This window comes from Schistocerca serialis, chromosome 2 (assembly GCF_023864345.2).
Source record: "Schistocerca serialis cubense isolate TAMUIC-IGC-003099 chromosome 2, iqSchSeri2.2, whole genome shotgun sequence".
Lineage (NCBI taxonomy): Eukaryota > Metazoa > Arthropoda > Insecta > Orthoptera > Acrididae > Schistocerca > Schistocerca serialis.
Window position 1 is genome coordinate 715,836,398 of NC_064639.1, and position 26,680 is coordinate 715,863,077.

At 43.1% G+C, this 26,680-nt stretch overlaps 1 protein-coding gene across 2 annotated transcripts in view; it reads left to right on the forward strand.

Moving 5' to 3' along the window:
• LOC126457901 (ATP-binding cassette sub-family C member 4-like) overlaps positions 1 to 26,680 on the forward strand; it is a 303,077-nt gene that overhangs the window by 108,646 nt on the left and 167,751 nt on the right. Inside the window, exon 1 of one of the 2 annotated variants that reach the window (XM_050094577.1) lies at positions 25,518 to 25,643. The exons of the other annotated variant lie outside the window; for it this stretch is intronic. The gene's annotated coding sequence lies outside the window, so the exon portion shown is untranslated. Of the gene's footprint in view, positions 1 to 25,517; positions 25,644 to 26,680 lie in introns of those variants that run through there. 2 annotated transcript variants of the gene reach the window in all.

Consider the following 26,680-nt stretch of genomic DNA (forward strand, 5'->3'; position numbering starts at 1 on the left):
AAACTCGTTATCGTGTGGAGTAGGTTAGGAATTTCTGGCGTTTGTGCTTCTGATGTGTAATTTTCTTGTATTTCGGAATTAATTACTACAATTTCAACATACAGCCTTCGAGGGGTATGTGAAAGTGAAACTATCGTGTTGGGTGCTCAGTAATCAGACTGATGAATCCAAATCCAGTATATTTATGACACACTCGTATGCTCTGCAACAGTTGCAAGGAGAGTGCGGGACAATGCACTGGGCAGTTTGAGTCGAAACACGTTCTCGTATCTTTCTCGAATACCCGCTGGAACTTAACAGTGTGGACGCTCGTATGACACCCAGACAGGCACGCTGTCATTTTTCGCGTGTGTGAGACTATCCGAGGCGGCTGTCTGAAGGCAGCGACCCGGCGGGCCGATTAATTCCAGGAATGGCGTGGCAGATGGGACGCGCTTTCCCAGGGCCTTGGGCGCCGGCGTGCCGCGCCTCCTATAGCAGCCGCCCCCACTAGACGTGCGGCGGCGGCGGCGGCGCACGCAGCCCGACACTTGCCTGCCTGCAGATTGTCTGGCCGGCCATCCCTCCTCTCTGTTCTTTTCTCTTCTTCTCCTCTCTTTTTTGTAAGTTTTACACGATAAACAGCATTGTAAGTGAAGGGCCGTAGATTACTGCAGAGTGTTAAGCGTACTACGCGTTGCTTCTTGCGTACGTCGAACGTCTACATAATTACAAACTTTCCAGAATAAGTCTCCCACTCCGCTGTAAAGTGAGGTCAGTTGTGAAACCTCATGCTAGATTAAAACTGTTTGTCGGTCGGGACTTTCGCAAGCAGTGCTATTACTAACTGAGCTATCCATGCACGACCGACGATCAGTCACCGGTAATAAAACTTTTGCTCGCATGTCATGTGTGGCTCAACCGAGACAAACTGATGTGCACTGTGAAATTTATGAGTAAAAAAATTATTTACACGGTGTCTCAGACCTTTTAGATTAAATGGAAATAGGTGATAATAGTTCCACAACCGATTGCATTGAGATGGAGAACCAACGGTCAGAAACGCACATTTATTGTTTCATGGACGTACACAGCGTGCACCGCATAGCAACAACGTGGCTCATAGTGATTCCGCAAATTGGCGACCGCCGTATCAACGCATGCACGGCAACGGCGCATGAAGGAGTCTCTCGTACCAGGACGCAGGCACCTTGCAACCTAGCAAGCAAGTCTTCATTCCGATCCAACGATGAGGATACTTGTTGTTCAGGTACTCACGAACATTAACATCGAAGTGGGCTGGAGCACCGTCGTGTTGAAAACACATCCTTTCGCGAACAACAAGGCGCACAGTCTCAAAGTACTGCACTGAGACTGGCAGTCGTCGCTTTGAACAGTTACTATGAGCTACGTTGCTGTGTGATCTGAAGTTTTCCCGGCGTACAGAAATCTTGAAAAATTCTCGGGTATTCAGCCGGGTAGCGTCGTCCAAAACGCGCGATATTTCGTCAAGCCGACCTCTTCCCATCTTCAGGCGTTCTTGGAGTCTCCAAAAACGCCTGAGATGGGAAGAAGTCCGCTTGACGGAATACCACGCCTTTTGGACGACGCTACCCTGCTGAATACCCGAGAAATTTTCAAGAACTACGTTGCTGTTATGCGGTGTGCCCTGTGTATATCCATAACATATTCCTATCTCAATAGAATCGGTTGTGCATCTATTATCACCTGTTCTAATAGGACCCAAAAGGTTTGAGACACCCTGTATGTTTCTTTGAATGAGCGTCACGTAGGTTGTTTTTACGATTTTAATTGGAACATTGGAATACACCGCTATATTAATTATTATTTTCCGGAAAATAGATTTTCTTAAGTCTCAAACCTGTAACAAGAGATCCAACTACAGAAACAATTTCAACTCATAGTTTCGTGTTCGTCATTGTTGAAACTAGGAGCCGAATTCTGAAATCGAAAGTTCGTCTTTGTGCTAAACAAGATAAAGAGAGGCAGCAGGTAATTTATATCCTCGGTAAAAGGTCAGTTTAGCACCACGGTTCTTGTTGCAGGTTTTCATCAGTTTATCTTAAAGCTAATTATTTCCACTTTGGAACACTTAATGTCTAAATGCAATAGTCACTGATTTGCAAAAGTCAGTATGTCGACTATGTTTTTCGATTAGAGTGTCAATCATACTGCTGCACTGTTATGACTGAGCTCTAACTGGTCCGCTCAGGTGATCAATGAACTCCCGACACTTTCGAATGTCTTGTTAGACTTGATACCACTTCCATAGGAACATAGTTACGCTAGAGATCTGACAACAAGCTCTCCACTGCTAATAGAAGTGTTATTCCCTCCTCCTACGTACTGTACGGAAAGAATTAGAGACCAGTCAGAGTACAAGGAAAACTGAGAAAAGCATACATCACTTTTTCAATAACTATGTAACTAAAAATACAGCCTAGATGCTGTGACTGTGACAACAGCATCCAGTTGTAACTTAACTGTTCTGTACAACCATAGCTTGGAAATGTTCTCAATTATTATTTTACTCAAGTTCACCGCTACTTTCTCGTGATGTCAAAGTTTCACTGCCTGATTTAATCATCAAGAAACCCACAGCTGCTCATTATATTTAACAGATCTGGGAATCTGGCTGGAAATGTCACGACCTAGATGGTGAAGTAGAACAATCGTTGTTGATTAATTGCACGAATTCGTTCCATTTCTGACTTACCACACTCATCTCTTTAAATCAATTAATGTGAATGCCGAGATGGTTTCTTTGAAGCAGCCATGCACAATTTCCGATGACTTTCTTGTCCAGCCCGATATTATGGTTGGTCTCTAATGAAGTCATAGCCGATAGGAAGTTCTTGTCTGTTTACTGTTAAACTGATCAATTTCGGCATAAAACCATTTTCGACTGGTGTTACATGTGCCCAGGATAAATGTGTGCCGCACGGTATTCAAACGGTGGGTCGATCCTGAGTACAAGCAAGATGCATGGCAATACGACGTTGAAAAGATGACGAGTCATGATTGCATAAACACATTGTCTGAAGAAGGTGTAAACGCCAGAAAGCCAAAGTTGCAGGTTTCTGCTCTCGTATGTATGCCTTCATGTCGCCATTAACAGATGTATGAAGACCATTCTAAGAACACTATTTCCTTCAGTTTAACCGCTTACGTTCTCCGCTTTGCAATATAATTTGGCAGATGAATCAGATAAGGAAACTTTCTCTCAGTACTAAATATCGCCTCAGGTACTTGCAGTTTTCTCGCCTAATTTGTTCACTAGGCAAGTCATTAAGTGCAGTTATGATAGTTATAGGTGAAAGACAGATTACAGTACCGCTATGCACATGAAACGACGTTGCGTTATAGTCTCATGGTTAAGCTAAATGTTGCATAATAATTTATTACATCACGATCGATTTAGATATACAAAAATCTCCACACTACTCGTTTCTGCAAGTACTTGTCATCTTCAGATGTGGTTAATCCACTAAAAAGCTTTGTACAGTTATATAAAGAAATAAAGTTAGACGCTTAAAACATCAAAAAGGTATTTAACTTTTCAATGAACATACATCATATCGTCACTTGATAAAAGAGTGTATGCTCAAATCTCATTTTTGTAAAACCAAGTGTGAAAAAAAAAGAAAAACAAAAACGGCGAGAGTAAAATATGAAGAAAAGGTGTGTACAACAGGAATAGAGAAAGAAAATCAACCAACTGGACGGAAAATGTAAGTACAGTGACATACACAACTACCCACAAAAATTATTACAAAAATAAACACATTTCTTCACGATTATTTTGCGGATGAAGTGCTGTCAAAACGATAAAAGGCATAAAATCAAATCGACCTGTAAAAATCTATCTCCATAAGTAATGTAATTTCAGGTGAGCAACCGAAAGAAATGAAAGAAAATGTAATTTTATAGGTTTTTGCTCTAAAATAGAACAACTGGCATGAACTTTGCATGATATTTTACAGAAATAGACAGAGACCCGTAGAAAATGATACATGAATGTCAAAACGTGTATGGGTAAAAAAAATACATTGTGTTTTGCATAAGACGAAGTTTAAAAAACCCAAATTCAACTCGCAAACAAGGAAAAAACGTCAACAGGAGCTTCAAACCCGACAAAGATGACTGTATTACACAAAGACTTACAGACGTCGCATGCTTCCGATTGGCAATATCACACTTAAAAAGCAGCTAAGTGTTGTAGGGTCGTTTTGCAGCACTGTACGTACAGCGCGACACTGACGAATGGAACACGGCAAGTGCCATTACTCGATCTTCAAGGAACTTCGCTCAGTGGAAGAGGAGTCAAAATAAGCGAACACGTTATACCACTTATCCGTAGATATTCGATCCTTCCTGAAAAACGACGGTCAAAGTTTCCAAGGTACAATATGAACATTATACCGCACCATCTCGTCACGCGAAATGGTGTCTCAGTGAGTAAGCGTTGCGGCTTCTTAATATTGTGCTTTTCATTTATATGACCATGTCCGTAGAAGATTACTGCACGAATGTTTCTTTTCAAAATAGGGGATGCAAGCGCGTTATATTAATTATTAAATGACAACTGGATTTCACAATAAGTGTCATACATTTATTATGTAATACACACGCGCACACACACACACACACACACACAGATATATATATATATATATATATATATATATATATATATATATATATATATATGTGTGTGTGTGTGTGTGTCTGTGTGTGTGTCTGTGTGTGTGTGCGCGCGTATGGTACGTTGAAGGGCTACAATCTGTTTAAATTCTCATATTGTGACATTGCATTCTCAACCAACTATTATATTAATTCTTATAGTTTATTCATGTGTTTATTCTTCAGGAAGATTTGGTGCATCCCTTTGCCTTGGATAGTAACGATCGAAGAAACATTCGAAATACAGGTGCTACAAACTCTACAAGCAACGTGTGGAGCGAGGTTTGCCACAGTGACGTTTTCTTCGTATGAATCTCACTCGGGAAAGAAACATCGTTAACATCGCTGAAGATTTAGTGCTTTGTCAATAATTTAGCGGAAAACAATGCATAATGGATAGATTTTCCGAAAACTGGCCCTTGCAACTGATTATGAATCGAGATACACTAGAGGTATTTCACCGAAAACTATTTCAAATAATTTTCTCAATCTTATTTTAAATTCATTTATCTGACATACAATTAGTAGACGAAAAAGGACAACCTTACATCAATATATACTGTAAAATATTCATGTAGCAATCTTCTACAGACATGGATATGTAAATGAAAAACAAAAATAAAAGTAATAATCGCGCTGCGAACGCGGGGTGCAAGATTAGGAACCTGTGACGCTAACCACTGTGCCACCATTTCGTCTGAGGATATCGCGCGGTAAAAGGCACATAAATTACCTCGGAAATACCTCGAAAAATTTGACCGTCATTTTACTTGAAACCATCGAGTGCATAAGAATAAACCGAGACACGAGTTGGCCTATTTTGACTCCTCTTCCACTGAGCGAAGTTTCAGGGAAATTCGGTTAAGGCACTTGTCGTGTTATCCTCGTGAGAGTCAACGACAGCACTGAGACCGCGGCCTTCCATTCGCCGCAGGCCAGCCACGGCTGTGAACGCCCTGTCAGCCACTGGCACGCACAGCCAGGTGTGGCGCCTGACCGGCCGCAAATAGCTACGCACGTGGAATTAGTCGCGAGAAAGCCTATCCCAGAGAAACGGCGCCGCCACGGCTTGCCAACTGGCCGTCGCATCAGCCGCTCATTTCGTATTCACCCGCGTCCTGCGCCCCCTTCGACACGCTCTGTCTGCATGTCTCAAGTACTTTACCACTGTCGTGGCGCGTGTACAAATTTGGCGGTGTCATTCACATTTACGAACAGTCACTGCCAGTTCAGTCCTTCAGTTCTTCTTATTTATTCTCCATTCCTAACTTTCGATTCAGCTTTGGCAGCGCAAATCTGTATCTTTTCGAGACAGATACCACATATCCGGATTAGCCTCTGAACAGATCCCGTTACGACCGACTAACACGAGGGCCCAGTTTCCAGAAAGAGCATTCCACACTGCGGCGGAGTGTACGAGGAATAGTCAAAAAGTAAATCAAATCGTTCTCTGCATTTAAAGTGGAATAATGTTGACTTGGTACAACGAAATGCCCCATCATATGAAACAGTAGTCGGGTAGCGCAGACGTTTCCACTGTGATCAAACAAGTTTGAGAGACGAAGAACGAAATTACTGACTATCTCTCCGTGAAGAACCGAAAATGGAGAAACTGGAGGCCTTGGTTCTCGAAGTCCGACGTATCAAAATCGAAGCAATAGTGGAAAAAGTGAAGATCAGTCATGGATCAGTTTTCATCATCGTGCACAGCAGTCTGATAATGACAAGAGAGCGAGTATACTCGCATGCCAACATTTTTTGGGAAAATTTTTAAAGGTGCTGAGAAAGGTAGAATGAGGCAGATGGTACCCCACATTTCAGTCACATTCCTTCAAATAAACAGCAATATATTCTCATTTTTCTGCTCCGATAGGAGCATTTTTCCACTGGTTCCCACCATTTTCCTGCCACAGCAGGGCATGTAACTCATAGAAAAATAAATGTCTTGGTAAGAAAAATTTAGATGGTTTACTTATTTGCAAATGAAATAACGCAAAACTAATTTTAACCTCAGACCGGACTTTACGTACAAAAAAAATTGTATGTGCTTCGGTACTACATCATGGGGTTCACAGATGATAATGGAAACACTTTACAGCATGTTTCTTCGGGGTACGTCACTTTATAAACTACGTTTTCGCCTCACGCAGCATTTTACGTGTGTATTTTACGCATACAAGTAAGTTAACATTGAACCTCTGTATCTCAGAAATGGATGAAGACATGAAGAAAAATTTTAATGTTGTTCGAGACCGGGATCTTAGCAGTATATCGAAAAAATTGCAACCATTTGCTATGAATAGCCGTCTTCGAATCCGCGGCTCTGTTTTTCTCGGGAACGAATAAAGATTTTTGAAAACGGGAATACAGTACTACAGATAAATGCCTACATAATATAAAGTTAAAATTTAAGCAATTTTCTGCGGTTATTTATTTATATATTCGCTACTGACGGCAAGCAAACGGTGAAAAACGCTTCTTTCGGGTTTTCTCAGGAACCAGCCATGAACTAAATGCTGCCCCCACAAACCCATTACCGTAGATCGCATCTAATGCAAAATGAACCAACCCATTTGACTAAGCTGGAGGAAGTGCGTAATATTCAATCTGTGTACCTGTTCTGTAGGACAGTTACATTAAGACGATGCTTGTGTTGGGTACACAATGAGGTATGAGCCCCGAAAAAATCCTGTTTTGGAACATATTGGTAGCACATGCTGTAGCATGCGTACCGATTTACTGACAACATTGAGGAAGCAAGGAAAGAAGTTTTAGAGTTTCACATCCCGTCGACAGCGAGGTCATTAGAGACGGAGCACAAGCTGGGATTACGCAAGAAAGGGGAAGGAAACCGGCCGTGCCCTTTACAAAGAAACCACCCCGCCATTTGCCTGGAGTGATACAGAGAAAGCATGGAAAACCTACATCTGAATGACAAGGGCAGAGATTTGAAGCATCATCCTCCTGAATGAGAGTCTGGTGTGCTAACCAATGTGCCACTTCTCTCGATGAGAATATACAGTTCAGCAACATCTGAACCTGGCTGCAATGCAGTGGTCCACGGTATGTTACATCGCATACCATGGGCTTCCGGATAGAAATACGCGGTGTTCGTGGTTGGCACACTTACTTCCTGAACTATTAGGAATGGTTCCCGATGAACCCTCTTGATGACTGAGCCATCGCAGTGTAACTTCTGCTCTGTCAGCTGTTTTGAGACAAGATCAACTTAAATTCATCTATCAAACAAGAGTGATCTGAAGAGTATTTGTAACACACGGTCAGGGATGTCTCTAGTTTCCCAGTGTGTTTCTTTTTTTAATTGTCCGTTCTATCAACTGTCCGCCGATAGTTAATTCCTATCGTCACTGCATATCCCTACGTTGCCGGCCGACGTGGCCGTGCGGTTAAAGGCGCTGCAGTCTGGAACCGCAAGACCGCTACGGTCGCAGGTTCGAATCCTGCCTCGGACATGGATGTTTGTGATGTCCTTAAGTTAGTTAGGTTTAACTAGTTCTAAGTTCTAGGGGACTAATGACCTCAGCAGTTGAGTCCCATAGTGCTCAGAGCCATTTGAATCATTTTATCCCTACGTTTACAATAACATTTATACCGAGCAAATCACTAAGCAGAGAGCACTTTTGATTTCAACACGCATTAATCGTTGTACTCACAAACAGAGGGTAGAAATGTTGCTATAATGCTTTCTCGTACAAGTTATTAGTAGCGTAATTTCATTTCATGGTCACTACGAGAGCGATACGGACCGGGTTAAAGAACAGACGAAGAATCGGGTGATAAAAATGGATTATTAGCAAATAGGTTTTCAATTTATATTTAGTGTCTAATTTTGTTAGCCAGCTGTTACTCTCCCCCCGAAGTAAACAAGCGTGGAACTATTTAGACTGCAGTGTTTATCTAACCTCGTTATCGTTTGTACTATTTTGCTATTACCACTGTGTATTAATATTATCTGCTGTCAGCTTATACTTGACCTGTGATTTTTAATCATTATATACAGCACTTAAACATGAAACTGGCTTCCTGAAATGAACACCGAACGGCGAAAAAGAAAAGTAATGTATTCTTTCCACTTCGTTGCGATTTCTAGATACAATGAGGTGACAAAAGTCATGGGATACCTCCTAATACCGTATCGGACCTCTTTTTGCCGGTATAGTGCAGCAACTCGACGTGGCATAGTCTCAACAAGTGGTTGGAAGTCCTCTGCAGAAATATTGAACCTTGCTACCTCTGCAGCCGTCCATAATCGCGGATAAGTTGCCGATGCAAGTTTTTGTGCACGAACTGACATCTCAATTATGTCCCGTAAATGTTCGCTGGGATTCATGTCGGGCCATTTGGGTGGCCAAATCATTGACTCGAACTGACCAGAATTTTCTTCGAACCAATCGTTAACAATTGTGGTCTGGTGACATGACATCGTTGTTTCGGAACATAAATTCCATGAATGGCCCGAAAAATCGTCTCCAAGTGGCCAAACAGAGCCATTTTCAGTCAATGATCGGCTAAGTTGGATGAGAGGGTCCAGTCCGTTCCATGTAAACGTAGCACACACCATAATGGAGCCATAAACAGCTTGCAAAGCGCCTTGTTGACAACTTGGGTCCATGGCTTCGTGGGGTCTGTGCCATACTCGGACCCCACAATCTACTCTTACCAACTGAAATAGGGACTCATCTGACGAGGCCACGGTCTTCAAGTCGTCAAGGATCCAACCGACATGGTCACTGCAGGGTCTGTTAGGAAAGGCACTGGCGTCGCTCGTCTGCTGTCATATCCCATTAACGCCAAATTTCTTCGCACTATTTAACGGATACGTTTCACGTACGCCCAACGTTCAGTTCTGTGGTCATTTCACGTAGTGTTGCTTGTCTGTTGGCACTCACAACTCTACGCAAACGCCGCTGCTATCGGTCGTTGACTGAAGACCGTCGGCCACTGCGTTGTACATGGTAAGAGTTAATGCCTGAATTGTGGTATTCTGGGCACACACTTGACACTGTGGACCTCGGGAGTATTGAATTCCCTAACAATTTCCGAAATGCAACGCCCCATGCGTTTAGCTCCAATTACCGTTCCGCGTTCAAAGTCTGTCAATTCCTGTCGTGTGGCCATAATCACGTCGGAAACCTTTTCACATGAATCACCTGAGTACAAATGACAGCTACGCCAAGGCACTGACCTTTTATATCTGATATACGCGATACTATCGCCATCTGTACATATGCATATCATTATCCCTAACTTTCTCACCTCATTGTATTTGGACCTGGGAGACAAACTCTGATTTTCGGGCACGAAACAAGCCTGCATAAAAGTAGATTAGTGTGTATCAAACAGTAAGGGAAGCTCAAATTTTACTGTGCAGTCTCATATTGTTTTGAAAGCTGCACAGAGATGACGTAACGGCATCTCTGAAATTTTCCATAACCATTCGCACTGTTTTCTTACAATTTGACCTTCTAATAATTTGACCTTCTACAGAGATAAAACTATGCGGTAATGACTAACGCGAAAAGTAGTGATTCCAAAAACAAAAAAGAACGATTGTGTGTGCGCAGCTACTTGCAAGCAGTAGCAGAAAAACGACTGCCATTTGCCACTTGCGGCTGCCGTAATTCCATCTCTGAGTAACGGTAGACCGGTTGGCTGTGTCGGTTCATAGGTAACTGTTTTCCAATCGCATGCAATCAGTCGAAAAATTGCTACCACAGCAAAAATAGTATTTCATCGCCTCGCTGTGCGTCAGACGTTGCTAAGATTTTTGTGCGAACAGTACAATGCAGCAAAACAGAAAGGAGGCCTTACTCAGCGACTATTAAACTACGGCTCCCCCTCAGGTTTGTCAATGCGTTCTCTACTCCATACGTTAGATTCCAAACAGTACTAATCCGTTGTCCTGTTTAGGAAATGTCTTACACACATTTGCGAACATTAAATTAGTTCAGCTCTCGGTTAAACACGAATTCATGTTTACCAATAACAGCTTCAGGAATATCACTAAAGTCTTATGGGTTCAAGGATGTCATCAGTCTTTGTACAGGACTTAAAAACTGAACCGCTCACAAAAGTAAGCGCAAAATACTGTGTAGCACCGAGAAATTCCTCTTCTGCTTCGCAATTTTACAACAGGATTCTTTGCTCCTGTATTCGTTAACGTCGGACCTTCACTGAGAACTGGCATGATTTTGGGCGCCAAGATCTCATCGTTTAGCGTTTGTGATTACTTGACACTTCCCTACTATGGCCCCATTCACCTGGGGCCACTAACAAACGCTTTTCAGAAGCGCTTCTGCTAACGAAGCACCGATTTAAATTGAATCGTTCACACATGCAATGCCACCGGCCTCGGTGTAAAGCCGCATGTCCACAATCGGCTCGTGACTTATTAGGTTCGCAGCTCACTGTTATTTGGTGGTACTGTCGTATATGTCATACTGTAGGCTAGAGATGGTAGTCAATACAGAAGATTTCACTTGTGAACCTGAAAAAATATCCGTCGATATGTAGCGTGGAGTGTGAGGAATACTCAGACAAACCGCAGAAAATTAAAGTTTTTACCGGACGTTGGAGGAAAACGTGCTTCAGTGGAGGCGACAATTGGTGAGTGTTCCCATATTTCTTTCCGCTTGTGGTGGGTCTGTTGACATGTCATGGAACATGACATGTCGTGGAACAGACAAGTACTCAAACTGCCTTCAAATCTGTATCTGCCTCGATCACTAACAAAACTGCGCGACTCACAATACGTTCTTATAACATCTTCAGCAAATTCTGGAGACACATTCGAAGGCCGATCAAATTTCTGAACTCTTTATTTAACAAAATGCCAATAATACATTCAACATATCTTCCAGTCGCTGAGATTGTACCTGAAAACACTTTGAAAAGAAACTGTCCCCGTATTAGCACAGTAAGAAAAATAACATACCGAAACCTTAATCACCAAATATTACAATAAAAAAGTAATCACAGTCTTCATAGAGCTGCCGCTTCGAGGAAGTTTAGTTTCATTGTCAATTAACTTCTTTTGAAGTAATCAATTCTTGAACACAGATCAATCTGGCGATTTTCTATTTGTTCCAACATCAATGTACATGAGCCTGTGGTGGGTATCACACATGACCAGCAACAATATCGAGAAAATGTTTTTGTTGTTATAATAAAGCGATCCACAGTCACCTGCCTTGATGACACGTAAATGTTTACCATTTCCACCCGCCACACAGTAGGATTAAACTGACTGCCTTTTCAGTAAACCTGTAACTACTTGTCCTTCGAGAAGCTATGGCATCCAGGATTTACTTTAAAATTACCTCTTTTTGATTTTCTTATTCAGTAAGAGAAATAAAAGGGAGGCATCCTGCTCATCAGACTCCGTGACAGAACGGAAACACGGCGTCGCGGCAGATCAAAGCGGCGCAGACAAAGGAGCCGCTTGCCTTTCCAGTAGCTCCGCGCCGCTCAGAGCCGTGTGAAGAGTCCGTGAGCTGCAGAGATGCGCTTCCCTGTGGCTCTTGCGTGAAGCCGCCCACGACATTTCAGATGAATACAGTTGCGGTACCTCCAAAAGCCTGCCACCACTCCTATGCCAAAACAAGTACATCTCTAATTTGACTGTATTTAGACACTCATAAACTCGGACAACCAACATATTTAAAAGAACTGTTAAAACATGCCTCTCAAATTATAGACACTGCACAGTAAAGTATTATTTAAACTCTCTCTACGCCCGAACAGATCTTGGAAGGCCTAGCGGCACCGACTGTAGTCATCAGATGCGGATGTAGAGAGGCTTAAGGTGAGCACACGGCTCTCCCAGTTGTTGTCAGTTTACGTGACATGGAGCCGCTGCTGCTCGGTCAAGATGTCTCAGTTGGCATCACGAGACTGAGTGCACGCCGATAGGTCAACAGCGAATGGTTGCCCTGATGGTCACCGATACAAGTGTCAAACACGTCTGACGGTTCTTAACTTCAGTTATCTGACGGGAATCGGCGTATCCACTGTAACATGGCTGTTGAGAAAGGATTATTGAGATAATAGGTAGAAAGTAACATAAATGAACAACAAAGCCCTTTTATTTCATGGGAAAAGCAGCAGGAAACTTCCACTGAAGATTGAATGTGGAATCGTTTCACATGCATTTTCATTCATACACCTGCCATTATAACTGGAGCCGGCCGGGGTGGCCGAGCGGTTCTAGCCGCTACAGTCTGGAACCGCGCGACCGCTACGTCGCAGTTTCGAATCCTGCCTCGGGCGTGGATGTGTGTGATGTCTTTAGGTTAGTTACGTTTAAGTAGTTCTAAGTTCTAGGGGACTGATGACCTCAGAAGTTAAGTCTCATAGTGCTCAGAGCCATTTGAACCATTAGAACTGGACATTAACGCAAATATAGAAAAAACTATGAATCTCCGAAAGGCATTCAGAATCACATGGAACAAACAAAAAAGTAACATCACGCTATGCCAAACTGCGACATTACAGGAGAATTCTCTTATGGGAAGCTCTACATGCATCAGAGAGAATAATGCTTGGCGGGAACTCGAAAGATGCAGAAGTTAAAAAACAGGAGCGGAGAGTTCTTAAGAAAATACAAGGCCCTAAACGAAAATGTCGAATCTGGATGAAGAAGAGGAGATCTGATTTCTCCACGCAAATGGTAAAGTTCACTATACAGTACGCACAAGACACTCTTTGAACTTCTGCAGTCATCTTCACAGAATGGACAACAATTGACTCAAGAAAAGAATATTCAACGTTGTATTAATTCAAAGCAGATCAAAATCAGCTGGTTAGATGAAACTAGGGAAGACTAAGAAGACATGAAGATAAAGTAAGAAAACATAATAAATGGTCAAGCTTTTGGAAATCTAGCAACGGAATGCAGATTCACAGAGAAGCTTAAGAAGAAGACAGCCAAGTGATGTTCACAATAACGGAAGAAATCAGATAATAAATTCATGGAGGAATTCATTATGGAGGATTGGAGGAATGCTGAATTACGAGTTTTTCAGAAGGGCAAATATACAGAATGTAACAGAAATGCAAGGATATAGTCACGAAAGGTATGTGTGTGTATGGGTGTGTGTGTAGTGAGAGATATTGATTATTTTTAGGCATTATCAGCTAACGTGTTTGAGAATATGTCTAATGCATACTATATTAGTAATTATATGCTGCAGATGTGAGTCTTGTTAACCTTTAAGTATGTTTTACTGTTAACTTTTGTCTACGTCTTATTGCTGTATTACGAGGACACGTCAAATGTCATGTTAATGAGTAAACAACTTACTGAGTAAATAAAAGGTTTATAGAACAAGAGCTGGTGGAGTTAGTGTAGCGTTCTTCTCAGCGTACACTCCGTCACGCAGTTCTCGGAAGCGCTGCGAGTGCTTGTCCTTCGCCTGTCGAAACTCAGCACAAGAGAGGGATCAGCGCGCAGGTTCCAAGGCGACCTTCAGTCGGCTGCTGTTATGTAACGCACCTGCAGCGCTTTCTCTGGAAATTCCGTTACGGCCACAGTGTGCGTAGTTTTTCTATAGAAAAATAAAATAAAAGTGAAAACTCTATGTCACATTGATTCCCTAGGTATTGTTAGTGGGGTGCTAATACGGCATCACTCCTAAATTGGTAACGGTAGGTTCTCCGTATTACAGTGTAGCAATGCATTCGTTGTATTGAAACCTTTGTACAGGTTACGGCATTGTGGGCAATGGGGGCTTCATGTGTATTATTTACCAGTCTTGAGTCTCAGCAGTTCGTTTAAACAACGTAACGAAGAGCTGCAGGGTTCGCCACATGTGTGTTTGGTCAGCTCGAGAGCCTCACAGAGACTCTCAACAAGCTTCAGTTGTAGACCCTACAAGGACTCCGTTGTGAATCATAAAAGTTAATACCGAAACCGGACGGTCCAAGTCTAACATAGAGAATTGTCTTCCTGTAATACTTACCACATACACTTCACGTAATAACCACGAAGAGCGTTCGGTCACTCACTATTTCCGTGCGCACCACGCGCATAGAATAAATAGGTGCCACATACACGGGTGCACTACGTCCCAGCAAACACATACTGTTCACTGACTTCCCGGGGGACATACGTAGATGCAGATCTTGCCCGTCTCGGTCGCTGCTCTCTTCTATTTAAAGAAGGTATCTGGAATAGCTTTACGTCCAGAAAAAAATTCTAACATTCACGAATGTGGCAGAATCTTACATATGCTTTGTCTACCTGAACGAGGCAACACAGTCCGCTGTAGAGTAACGACCGGATGTTCACTTGTACATACAAACCCAGTCCTTCAGATGTCAATCAGAAACTCATTGTAATCAAATACATTGCTTGAAAAAAAGTGAAGCACGAGAAGAGTAAGAGCAAACGAAATAAAACTACAAACGTGGCAATATGGGTACACTTATCAGTCCGACGTTGCACGATCTCTGGCCTGTATGAATGGACTGATTCAGTTGGAAAAGATGCTTAAAAGCCGCTGTATCCTCTCCTGAGGCAAGCTGGCCCACAGCGTTTGTAACTTGTCCTTGACATCCTGTATACGGTCAGTGGAAGAGAGTTGACGTCCGAGCTGGTCCCACACTTGTTCTATCGGGGACATATATGTAGTTCTTGCTAGCCACGGGCGTACTTCAATATCACGAAAACAGTTCACACGTGCCATCTGTGGACGAGCACTGTCCTGTTGAAAAATTGCACCAGAATACTGTCGCACGAGAAGTGACACTTGACGACGTAGGATGTCCGTGACATGCTGTTCTGCCGTCAAGTACCCTCAATCGTGGTCTGAAGCCGTATCTGATGGTTTCCCACTCGTGACGCCTGGAGTAACATCGCAGTGCCTCTTCATGTCGCCGGCATACTCACCAACGATGATCATCCGGAGTAGTGAAGAAACGCGATCCATCGCTGAACGCAGTGCGAAGCCATTCATCAACACTCCATGCTTCCCTGTCGTGGCACTACTGCAAACGCAGCCGTTAGTGTCGTGGTGTTAACGGTAAACTACGCATTTCGCAGTCCGGCTGCCGCTAGTATCCGACCAGTGTTCAGGAATGACACAGAATTTTGAAGGGAGTCCACAGCTTGTTCTCGGATGGCAGGCGCAAATGTGAAGAAGGTGTTACGATGTCCTTTGAGCACACTACAGCGATCCTCCCGTGTGATGGTCGGATGTGGTCGGCGAAACATTGACGACGAGTATCCCTGCCCTTACGTTCCCATGCGGTCCATCATAGAGCCGCTGTCACATCCGAATGCCTTACTAATCTGGATACTGCACAATTCCTGCACCCAGCCTAATGGAGACCGATAATGAGGCCCCTTTCAAACACTGTCAGGTGCTGTGACGCTGTCTCAACGCGCACGTCTTTTCCGCGTCCTTCATAGTAGTCACTCAACATCTGAAGCTGGACACCCTACCATGTCTGGCAACAACATTGAACACGAACAACACTAATAAGATACCGGTGCCGTTCAACCTCACCCAGATAATAGTAACTGTAATCACTTACGTACTCACCATTGGTACAATTGTACAAAGTTACATTCACATCCAACCATATCTTCTGGACGATTCAATTTTTTTTTTTTTTTTTTTTTTTTTTTTTTTTTTTTTTTTTTTTTTTTTTTTTTTTTTTTTTTTTTGACAGAGTAATTCTCTTCCTGTGGACTTCATCGTGGCCAAACTCTGGTGCTCTACGTAAGAATATATTTCTTGGTTCCATCGGCACTGTGCTAGACATCATCACCGTTCCTCGGTCTATGTTGAGATGATACTTTACACTGCTCTTCACAAATCGGCAGTGCAGCCACTACAGTGACAGTTGCATATAGTTCTCCTATCTCATCCAATTTCTGATCATTTCGTCGATATTCAGAACCCCTCCTGGGACAAGAGATTGATTAATCAGTCATAAAAGTACTCTCTGCACGGTACTGTCACCAATAAATATAATCATAAAATATTAGTGTATTTAAGTCACGTTGTTATTTGTTACTTGCAGTAGGCTTCGCAGCTAGTTCTGCACGTGTAAAAAATTTATTTCTTGAATCAGGAGTGGTTGCTTCAGGCCCTTGACGGCTAATGTTTCTTATATTAGTTTATCACACTTCATACTAACCACAATTTAGCAGTTCTGAGCTATAACGAAGACACCTAATTCTACTTTAAACCAAATTAATTCAATACTTTATCTATATTAACGTTCTTAATTGAACGCTCTTTTATCCGTGCGACCACGAATACCACTTAGATAATATTTATTGAAGTAAATAAGTTTCTTTGTACCGTTTAATCGACCTTATACATTTCTCAAACTTTAGTCAACCCCAAAACTACACTTTACTACATTTCTCAAACTTTAGTCAACCACAAAACTACGCTTTGCTACCGGAACTTCGCTATGGAGAACAGCACATGGCACTACACTAACAGCTGCAAAACCTTTTCATAATTGTCGACTCCAATAACCCATGTTTGTAGTTTGCTCCTCAACTTGTCTCTGCCCAAAATACGGAGAAAGAAAGGAGGCGTCATGGAAGAAATGGGTGGGGGAAGGGGTTCTCAAGGAAGGAGGCGTCATGGAAGGAATGGTTGGGAGAAGGGGTTCTCTAGCAGCAGGAAATACAAGCTATCTCTTTTTCCTTTTATTATTCTATCGTTCCATTTCTATTATAAAGTTGATTTGCGGTTACGTTTTTCGTTTACGTGGATATGAAACGAAATAAAAGCACATTGTCGGATTTGACGACATTCCAACTCGATTCATGAGTCGTTGTTAATCAAACGAGAGCAGTAAAAATGGCGTAGGAATTGCTGCATATAATGATATCTTTAAACGACTGACGACGTAAAAATTTCAGAAAAGGCAGATCCTCATAAACAGTCACCCACGTAAGAAAACAAAAGGCAGAAATTGACTTGGAGCTAAAACGTGGACGTGATCTAGAGAGGCGTGGAATGGTGCACTTACTATCGTAATGGACGCTGATGTTAACCTTTGTTACAAAAACAAATTACATGACTGATTGGGACTCGAACAGAGACCCAGCCTTGACTTTTCAGTGTATTCTTCGACTCATCCCTTGAGGCGTACTCGCACTAAGTAAGCCTAACGATGTTTTTTGAAAGCCTGCAACTGTGATATCTGAGTAGGCCCCTGGTGTGTGTGTGTGTGTGTGTGTGTGTGTGTGTGTGTGCGTCACACTACACGATTAATTTCTACAGTGTCTACCTGTGCGTGCGTGCGTCACAGTACACGATTACATTCTACAGTGTCTACCTGGCTGATAACCTACGACGCAACTAAGTCGTACTGGAAATCAGGTACACACAATGTTCCTAACAGGGGTATTTCTGGTAATTGTTAACTGTTTTTGTCAGATAAGTACATACTTTTTTCCGCATTACGGAGAATAGTAGCAGGCACAGTTGACAAAATGGAAGAAAAAGTTACTTTTATTATTCACAATTTATGTTTCCATCTGGTAAAAAAGTTGTTTAATATGCGCCCCCAAATATTCTTTGTTGAATCGCCCAGTAACATAAAATATATGACTGGTAGGAAACCAAGTCGTAAATCAAATCTCAAATCGTTTCTTCTGATGTATTTCTTCTATTCTACAGGTGACTATAACAATTAAATCGTCGTGGCAGTGGTAATACGGAGGACATGTGCGTAAACATCTTTCCTATGTTTCATTGGTAACCCAAGGCTGATATCTTCATTTTAGCCGACCCACGTGGCCGAGCGGTTCAAGGCGCTACAGTCTGGAACCGTGTGACCGCTACGGTCGCAGGTTCGAATCCTGCCTCGGGCATGGATGTGTGTGATGTCCTTAGGTTAGTTAGGTTTAAGTAGTTCTAAGTTCTAGGGGACTGATGACCTCAGAGGTTAAGTCCCATAGTGCACAGAGCCACTAGAATCTTCATTTTATTAAATTCAAGTCATTGTGATGTGTAAATGGCCAGCATATAACCTTACACAGAAGTACATCCGATACGGATAGTCTGACAACCGACTACTTCCGATTCATATCGACATACGGTTTGTTTGTTTGTTGGGCGCTCAACTGCGCGGTTATCAGTCGACATACGGAACTTCGAAATAACTGCGTCATCATTTTTAATGCTCTACAACAACAAAAATTCTCTGCTGTGCTACCCAGAACATCATTCGGTGCAGTGTTGAGCCAACAAGCGGATCCGCTTAAAATATAACGCCATTTGGTTTCTTTCGTGGAACATTATTTTCGTATTTGTACACCAAACACACATCAGCCGAGTGACCTCATCCGATATTTTTGTACCAAAGAGAGGGAACTTCCCAACAGTAGTTAAACAGGTTCTTGAGTGAAAACTCATGTATGGGAGAAGGTAGAACCGGCTAAAATGTCTTGCCGTGCACTTGGCTAAAAGCGTATCGTGCTACATGCTTCAGGACTTACATCATCACTCTTCCTAGGCGGGCGTACAAAAATAAAATCCGTGCATCTATATTGGCAGAGAGTAGCAACGTAATCGCCACTATCATCATCAGTCAATGATAATTAAGGGCCATTTTCATACTTTTACACGCATTCAGCAGAAGGCGTCAGCGCATCTCCTTCTTGTTTCCTGATGTCATACACGCAGTTTCAATTAGGTCATACATAGTCTGTAGAACATTAATACGGAGTATTTACTTTCTTAATTTTTTTAGTGTAAACGTTCTTGACGATCACACTTCAGGCGATAGTTTCGTAAAAATGGAAACGAGCACAGAAACATAAATCAACTACCTACATATTCATATTTTCCGTTATACTCCTTCATTCATTTCACCGTAAACAACAGCATTGTGATTTGCAAAGAACATACATGTGACACCAGAGGTGGAATCAGATACATGCAGACCCACAAATGTTCTGTATTTTCCCCAGCCTCACTGCGAAAGGCCCTGTATGCAGCCCACAATATTTAAGTTTTATGTATGTCACAGCCCATGAAGGCGCAATACCCACAGTGCAGAGGCCAGCCTGCTGCACACTACCTCCCTGGTGATGTTGTTCTTTATATTTCCGTCTGGCGAACTTCAGTTGTAGATGAAGTTGGTGTCTTTCTTTAAAGGAAGTTTTGATCACCGAATTTTAACTCCCAGTGCGATCAGACGATATGGTGGATTTTTTAAATGTTTTCTTCTCTAAATTTCCGCTGCAGCTACTTTTGAAGGACTCACTAGTCCTTTTAAGCTGCATGCCACGTCGTCACGCACTTCACTTGCAACGCAGCAATCACTCTATTGTAATCCAAAGTCTGGAAAAATCTTAATAAGCCGACTTCTAGATAGATGTAAGTCGTTAACGACAGCATTACCGTAAGAATAAGTATATGCCGTACATTTTTTATTGATTTATTTGATTTATTTACTTTTGTATGCAGTTGTAGGTAATAATAGATAAGATGCACAATTCAGAAGAAATAGTGTGCAATTCTGACATAAGACAATGAAAGCTGTACAGAAGCCGTTTATTAAATAATCTTGAAATAGTTTTTATAACCAGTTACACTTAGTTTCTCGTGCGATCACATCAGATTCATTAGAGACGGAGTTTCAGAATATTCTTTCTGAGTGAACGATTTTCGTCTTCAGTGTCAGTGATTTTCGGATCTAGAGAAAAGCAAAATGTGGCTGGGTGGACAGGATTTCGAACCATGTTTCTTCTGTACAAATTTCAGGTGTCTTAACTACCTATACAACGATAGGAAAGCAGCGCGGAGTGGCCGCGCGGTTTGAGGCGTCATGTCACGGCCTGCTTGGTCCCTCCCGCCGGAGGTTCGAGTCCTCCCTCGGGCATTTGTGTGTGTATGTTGTTCTTAGCATAAGTTAGTTTAAGTGGTGTGTAAGTCTAGGGACCGATGACCTAAGTAGTTTGGTCTCTTAGGAATTCCACACACACAAAAATAGGAAAATCGCTTTGCGTATCATAAACAGTGTTCCATGTCTAAACAGGACAGTCATAGACCCATGCATGAGCTCTGGAAGAAAGAAAGATGACAACAAGGTCATTGGCGAGGGAGCAGACGCTGGGGTTGGACAAGGAAGTCGGACGTGAGTTTCCCGAAGGAAACATCCCGGCGTTTGCTTCAAGCGATTTAGGGCAGGGCTTCCCAACATAAGTGCTCGCGGAGCAAGCTGTGAGCAGCAAGGCGCGAGCACGGAGCAGCGCGAGCACGCTACCCCCACTACCGGACCAGAGCGGAGAGTGGGGAGAGTCACTTGGGGCACGCAACAGCTGTCGCCAGTCAATGTAAATCCGCAGACACCTGCAGGGATATCACTCACGAATTATTACTGCGAAAACTGAAACAAATAAAGGAGAACGTACACGTGCTACATAATTTTATTAGCTTAGTGTATGCCTCTACATTCGTATTAATTTGTGAACTGTTACACAATAATAGGTGTCACTGAAGTGTGGGATTCTCGGTTATCTTGTACTTTTTGCCCTTTACAATTGCGTCTATATTCGGAGTAATTGTTCTTGTGCATTGTAGGCGCAGCGTGCAGTTTAAATTTCGATCAGACAATGCGTTTCTCAGGCGCATCTTTTTACATTTCATTGCAGAGAACAGTTGTTCACAAACATACGTGGAACCGAACATTGATACTATTGTAGCCGCCAGTTTGTGCAAACGAGGAAATCTATCCTGAGGGAAGTGTCTGTAGAATTCCAAAATGTTGTTCTTGTTCTGAAATTTGTCTCTGTATTCTCTGTCACACTGCAGGTCAATAATTTCTAGTTGTAGCTCAGGACGAATCCCTTCAATATTCGCTGAATATGGAGAGGAGAACAGATCAAAATCACTGTCTAGTGTTGTCAGATCTTGAAAGCGTTGATCAAATTCTTCCTTAAGGGCAACTAAACTATATGAATAACGTTCACAGTCTTTGTGAACATCTTGCATGGATGATAATTTAGGAAAATGAGCTAGATTTCCTGTTTCCAGCTGACTCACCCAAAGTGTCAATTTCATTTTAAAAGCTCGTATTCGATCTATGAAATGAGTAATTAGCAGATCTTTACCTTGTAGTGAAGTGTTCAAAGCATTCAGATGGCTAGTTAAATCTGCTAAGAACGCGAGATCACATTTCCATGAAGGCTCTTTCAATTCAGGAATACACATGTTATTTTTTTCCATGAACATATTTATCTCATCTAATAGGCAAAAAAATCGATTTAATAATTCGCCACGACTAAGCCAGCGGACCTCGCTGTAATAAGGCAGGCTACCATACTGGCTTTCTACATCCTCAAGAAAGCTTTTAAATTGCCTGTATAGCCCATGCTTCCTTATATGATTGGCTGTACGAACAACAACACTCATCACATTTTTTAGAGTGATACTCTTTGCACATAAGTTTTCCTGGTGGATCACACAATGAACGCCCCTTATTTCATTCGGCACGGTCAGTTTTTGCATTTTCTCCTTTAACAGCGCGTTCCCTGTCATCGCTGGTGAACCGTCTGTAGACACCGAAACTAAAGAATTCCACGACGAGCCTATATTTTCAACACTTTCTTCAACACTACTTAAAATATCACCTCCGGTTGTAGTGTTCTTCATGGCTACTACATCGAGGAGCTCCTCCCTCACCTCTAATAAATATGGTAAGCTGCGTTGTTCCAGTGATATAAACACTTTCGTCCAGAGCTAGAGAATACGCCATAAAATCTTTACAGACATTTGCAAGCTGGCTCTGGACGTCGTCTGCCATGTCCTGTATGCGACGCATAAGGTTCATGTTAGATAAAGGCACAATCCGAAACTGTTCAACTTGAGATGGACACAAATGTTCCGCTGCAACTATCAAACATTCTTTTATTAAATCGCCATCAGTGAAGGGGCGCAGGGATTCTGCTAAAAGCAAAGCAATTTTGTAACTCACTCTGAGAGCTGCCTCAGTTGATTTTTCTTCGTCGTCCAGATCTTCTTCGGATAGCTTCCTTTTAAGTTTAATAACTTCCTGTGCACGATCTGGTCCATCACATTATCCACTTCCGTAGTCTTTCGCATGGTACGACATATAATATCGCTGCAAATTAAATTTCTTAAAAGAATTCAGTGTTTTGTGACATACTAAACATTTTGCACACCATTTTTTTCTGAAAACAGGTACAATTTCTCCCAATGGAGGTTGAACTGCGAAAGCATGGTTGGGGTTACACAGCGGCGACTTGACATGATTCTTAACCAGCGAAGTGACTGTTAGAGCTGATCGTAGTACTTTTTACGTTACACAGTCGGCGCGAATTCAACAGGCACGCTGCGGCCCTATTCAAAAGTGCGCGCGCATTTCCCCTCCCTCCCCTCCCTCCCTGCTCCGCGACCTTGCACCTGCTCGCGAGCACGTGCCTGAGCAGATGCGAGTACTCGCGCTCAAAACCGGCCAGTTGTTAAGCCCTGATTTAGGGGAACAAATCAACGAAAATTCTATACCTGGTTGGCCGGACGGCGATTTTAACCGCCGTCGCCCCGACTGTGAGTCTATGTAGCACTGCGCCGCCTTCCCCAACATGAGCTGTCGAGACACTGTAGAAGGCCTCTTTGATCTAAGGACAAGCTGTTGCTGTTGGCGAGATGCCAACATGACACCCTCTAAGTGTCGCAGCGGCCGCACAAATATAAACATAATCGCACCTAACTATAGACTAGGTACTAACAACCTCGACAGCAAGTGGCACTGATAACTAAGGACCATAGTGTAGCCCTCACACTCCTTCTTCGCTGTGGATGATCTGTGAACAGTGTAAGAGATCTCTGTCGGTCACTGCGTTTAATGTTTTTGCAACGCATTTTACGTACTCCTTGACAGGCAAGGTACGGAAGGGAGGAAGTGGGTGAAATCCTATACCAGGTTATAGCTTGCCCCTACGACCTGCAAGTTTTTCGTCACGTATACCCACTTCGTGAGACAGTGTGGAGCGTTTTATGTGAGAAGCGTTCAATATGTAATGTAACACGTTTTTCTGAGAACAGGTTGGTCTTATTGAGGATTCCAATACACCATGTTATATCTCATTCTTCTGGCTACTAAACACTATTTTTCAACATAGTTTCCGTTCAAAGGGACGCTCTTACGCCGCCTTAATGCCCGCATAGTACCATTCCACTGTTCGACGTCGGAGCCAACGTCTTGCTGCATCAATAACCTCCACATCATTCGCATACTGCCTCCTGCCTCCCGCGGAGTGCATCCTCCACTGGGCCAAACAGACTGAAGTCGGTAGGTGTGAAATCCGGGTTGTAGTGTGGACGTGAAGAGAAGCCCAATGAAGTTTTGTGAGCTCCTCTCGGGTGCGCAGACTTATGCGAGGCCTTCCGTTGTCATGGAGAATGAGAAGTTCGTGAGCACTTTTGTGGCGACGAATACGCTGAAGTCGTCTCTGCTATTTCCTGAGGATAGTGCAATACATTTCAGAGTTGATCGTTGCACCATGAGGGAGGAAATCAAACAGAATAACCCCTTTAGAATTCCAGAATATCGTCGCCATGGCGTCACCAGCTGAGGGTGCGGTTTTGAAATTTTTCTTCAGAGGAGAGATCGTGTGGCGCCACCGGACTGTCCTTTTGTTTCCAGTTCGAAGTGATGAACCCGTGTTTCATCGCCCGTGATGACGTTCGACAAAAAAATTGTCGCGATCAGCCTCTTAATGCATGACCAGATGGATCTTCGTTGCTCTTTATGGTCTTCCGTTAGGTATCCCAACAGGTGGACGAGTATGTCAGCAATACCAACAGAGGCGTCCAGTCGAGCAGCGAGGTGCCTGATTGTGATCCGTCGATCATCTAGAATGGGAGTGTCCGCACATTCCAACATTGCACGAGTTACAACTGTGTGCGGCCGGCCGGTACGCGGGAGCTCGGGCAGCTCTGCGCGACCTCGTTGCGATGATCACAGACGCCTCGTCCAATGACTCACCTTGCTTTTCTTCACTTCCACGCCTCCGTAGACATTCTGCAAATATCTGCTGAAGAGTTTCGTGGACCACGACCTTACATCCCGCAAGGTTTACCAGAAGAAATATCTGCGATGCTCTGATTTGACGCTGAAAGAAACTCAGTGACAGCTCTCTGCTTCGAACGCACCTGAGTTACAGGAGCCCTTTTGAAAGCTAGGTATAGCGCCGCCACGTATCGGAGCTTCATAATACTTTAAGGTCTGAAGTGGGAATATGCCACGATGTCTAACAACAAATTACGCCGAGAAAAAAAATGTTTTACATTACTTAATGTGTTACATTTATCTTCGGAGAGCAGAGGTCATCACTAACTGTTAGCCACCACCTTTTCCTTCTTTTGCTTACCAACTCGTTGAGCCAACGACATTTGATGCATCTCTGTAGACGAGTTCTATCACTAAAATTTTGCTACTTTCGTCACGGGGGCATATCGTACAGCGTTGATTAGGTACATAATGTTATGACTAATTCCGGCTCGATAGGACTGACGTGAGTCATGGGTTCTCCTCCCTTTGATGCGTATTAACCGTGGAAATTAAGTCACGACATTGCGAACGCAGCCATACCCTGGGCACGTGTCCCTCACGATGTAACTGTGCGTTCCGTGGTTTGTGGTGACGCGTGCTGACACGTAATGCGCTGGTCCGCTGGCTGTGGCCGGCAGTGCACGCTCGAATTCGAGGGAAGGCGGAGCAGCCCAGCTGCGCTGTGCCTTGTGCTGTTGATAGCGCGCAGTGCCGCGACCGCCGCGGCCGCAGCCGCAGCCGCCCACACGCAGGCCGCTCTTCCTCTCGCCTGTCGCGGTCGGCCGCCTCGCCCTGCCTTGTCGGGACTGACTGTCAGCAGCGGCTTTGGACTCCGTTCTCGTCCGTCCCTTCCGGCCACCTTCACTAGGGTGCTTCTGTAAGTGGAGGTGAGTCATTAGTGGAACTGGCTAGGCCGCATCAATACGTATCTTTCACGTTCGCTGTCGGCTCCTACTCTGATTGCCCACATGAACCTTGTAACACTGTAAGGGCATATTTAAGGACACAACAGCAGTCGCTTGGTAACCGTTGTAGCAGTCAGCATTCTGGAGACTGATTTAATGCAGCTCTCCACTCTCATCTATCTTGCGCAGTTCTTTCCATATAAAAATAGCTATAGCACGCAGTGTCCGTGTGAATCTGCTTGCTTGCCTCCTTTTACAACTATTAGCCCTCCACATTATTGCTTGATTGATCACCTTTTTTAGTCTTCTCGCATCACAACGCTCTTTGTTCGCGAGTTCGGTTCAGTACCTCTTCATTAGCTTCTCAAGCTACCCATCATATCTTCAGCGCACTTTTGTATCACCAGGTTTCAAAAGTTGCGATTTTCTTGATGTCTGTAACGTATATTGTCCACATTTCATTCCCATATAACGCTACACTCCAGACACATACTTCCAGATAAGTCTTCCTAAATATTCGATGTTAACTTTTTCCGAGCAACTTTCCTTGCTATTGCCGGTCTGCATTTTATGTACTCTTTATTTCTGCCGACGTAGTTATTTCGCTGTCCAAATAACAAAACTTGTCTACTACATCTAGCGTTTCATTTCGTAATCTACTTCCCTCAGCATCCCTCGACTTAATTCGACTCTACTCTTTTATCAGTCTTTGATTTGTTGCCGCTCCTATCCGCAACAACAAACAGGTAAATTGATTATAGAGCGTATATTTTATTGTACATTCACTGTTCTAGCCATACCATCCACATGCGCAACATTCCAAGAACGGTAGTTTATTTGCTATTGTCTTATAATTAATCAAATACTATCATCCTAACCGTTGAAAAAGTGATCTGTATACTGATCTTACATGGCTTTCTCCAATTCGACTTCCCAGATCACAAATATAGCCGCTCTTTCTCAAGTGTCGATAGGTACCACTATGACGCGCTAATTTGTTTCACCATCTCTTTGTCCTG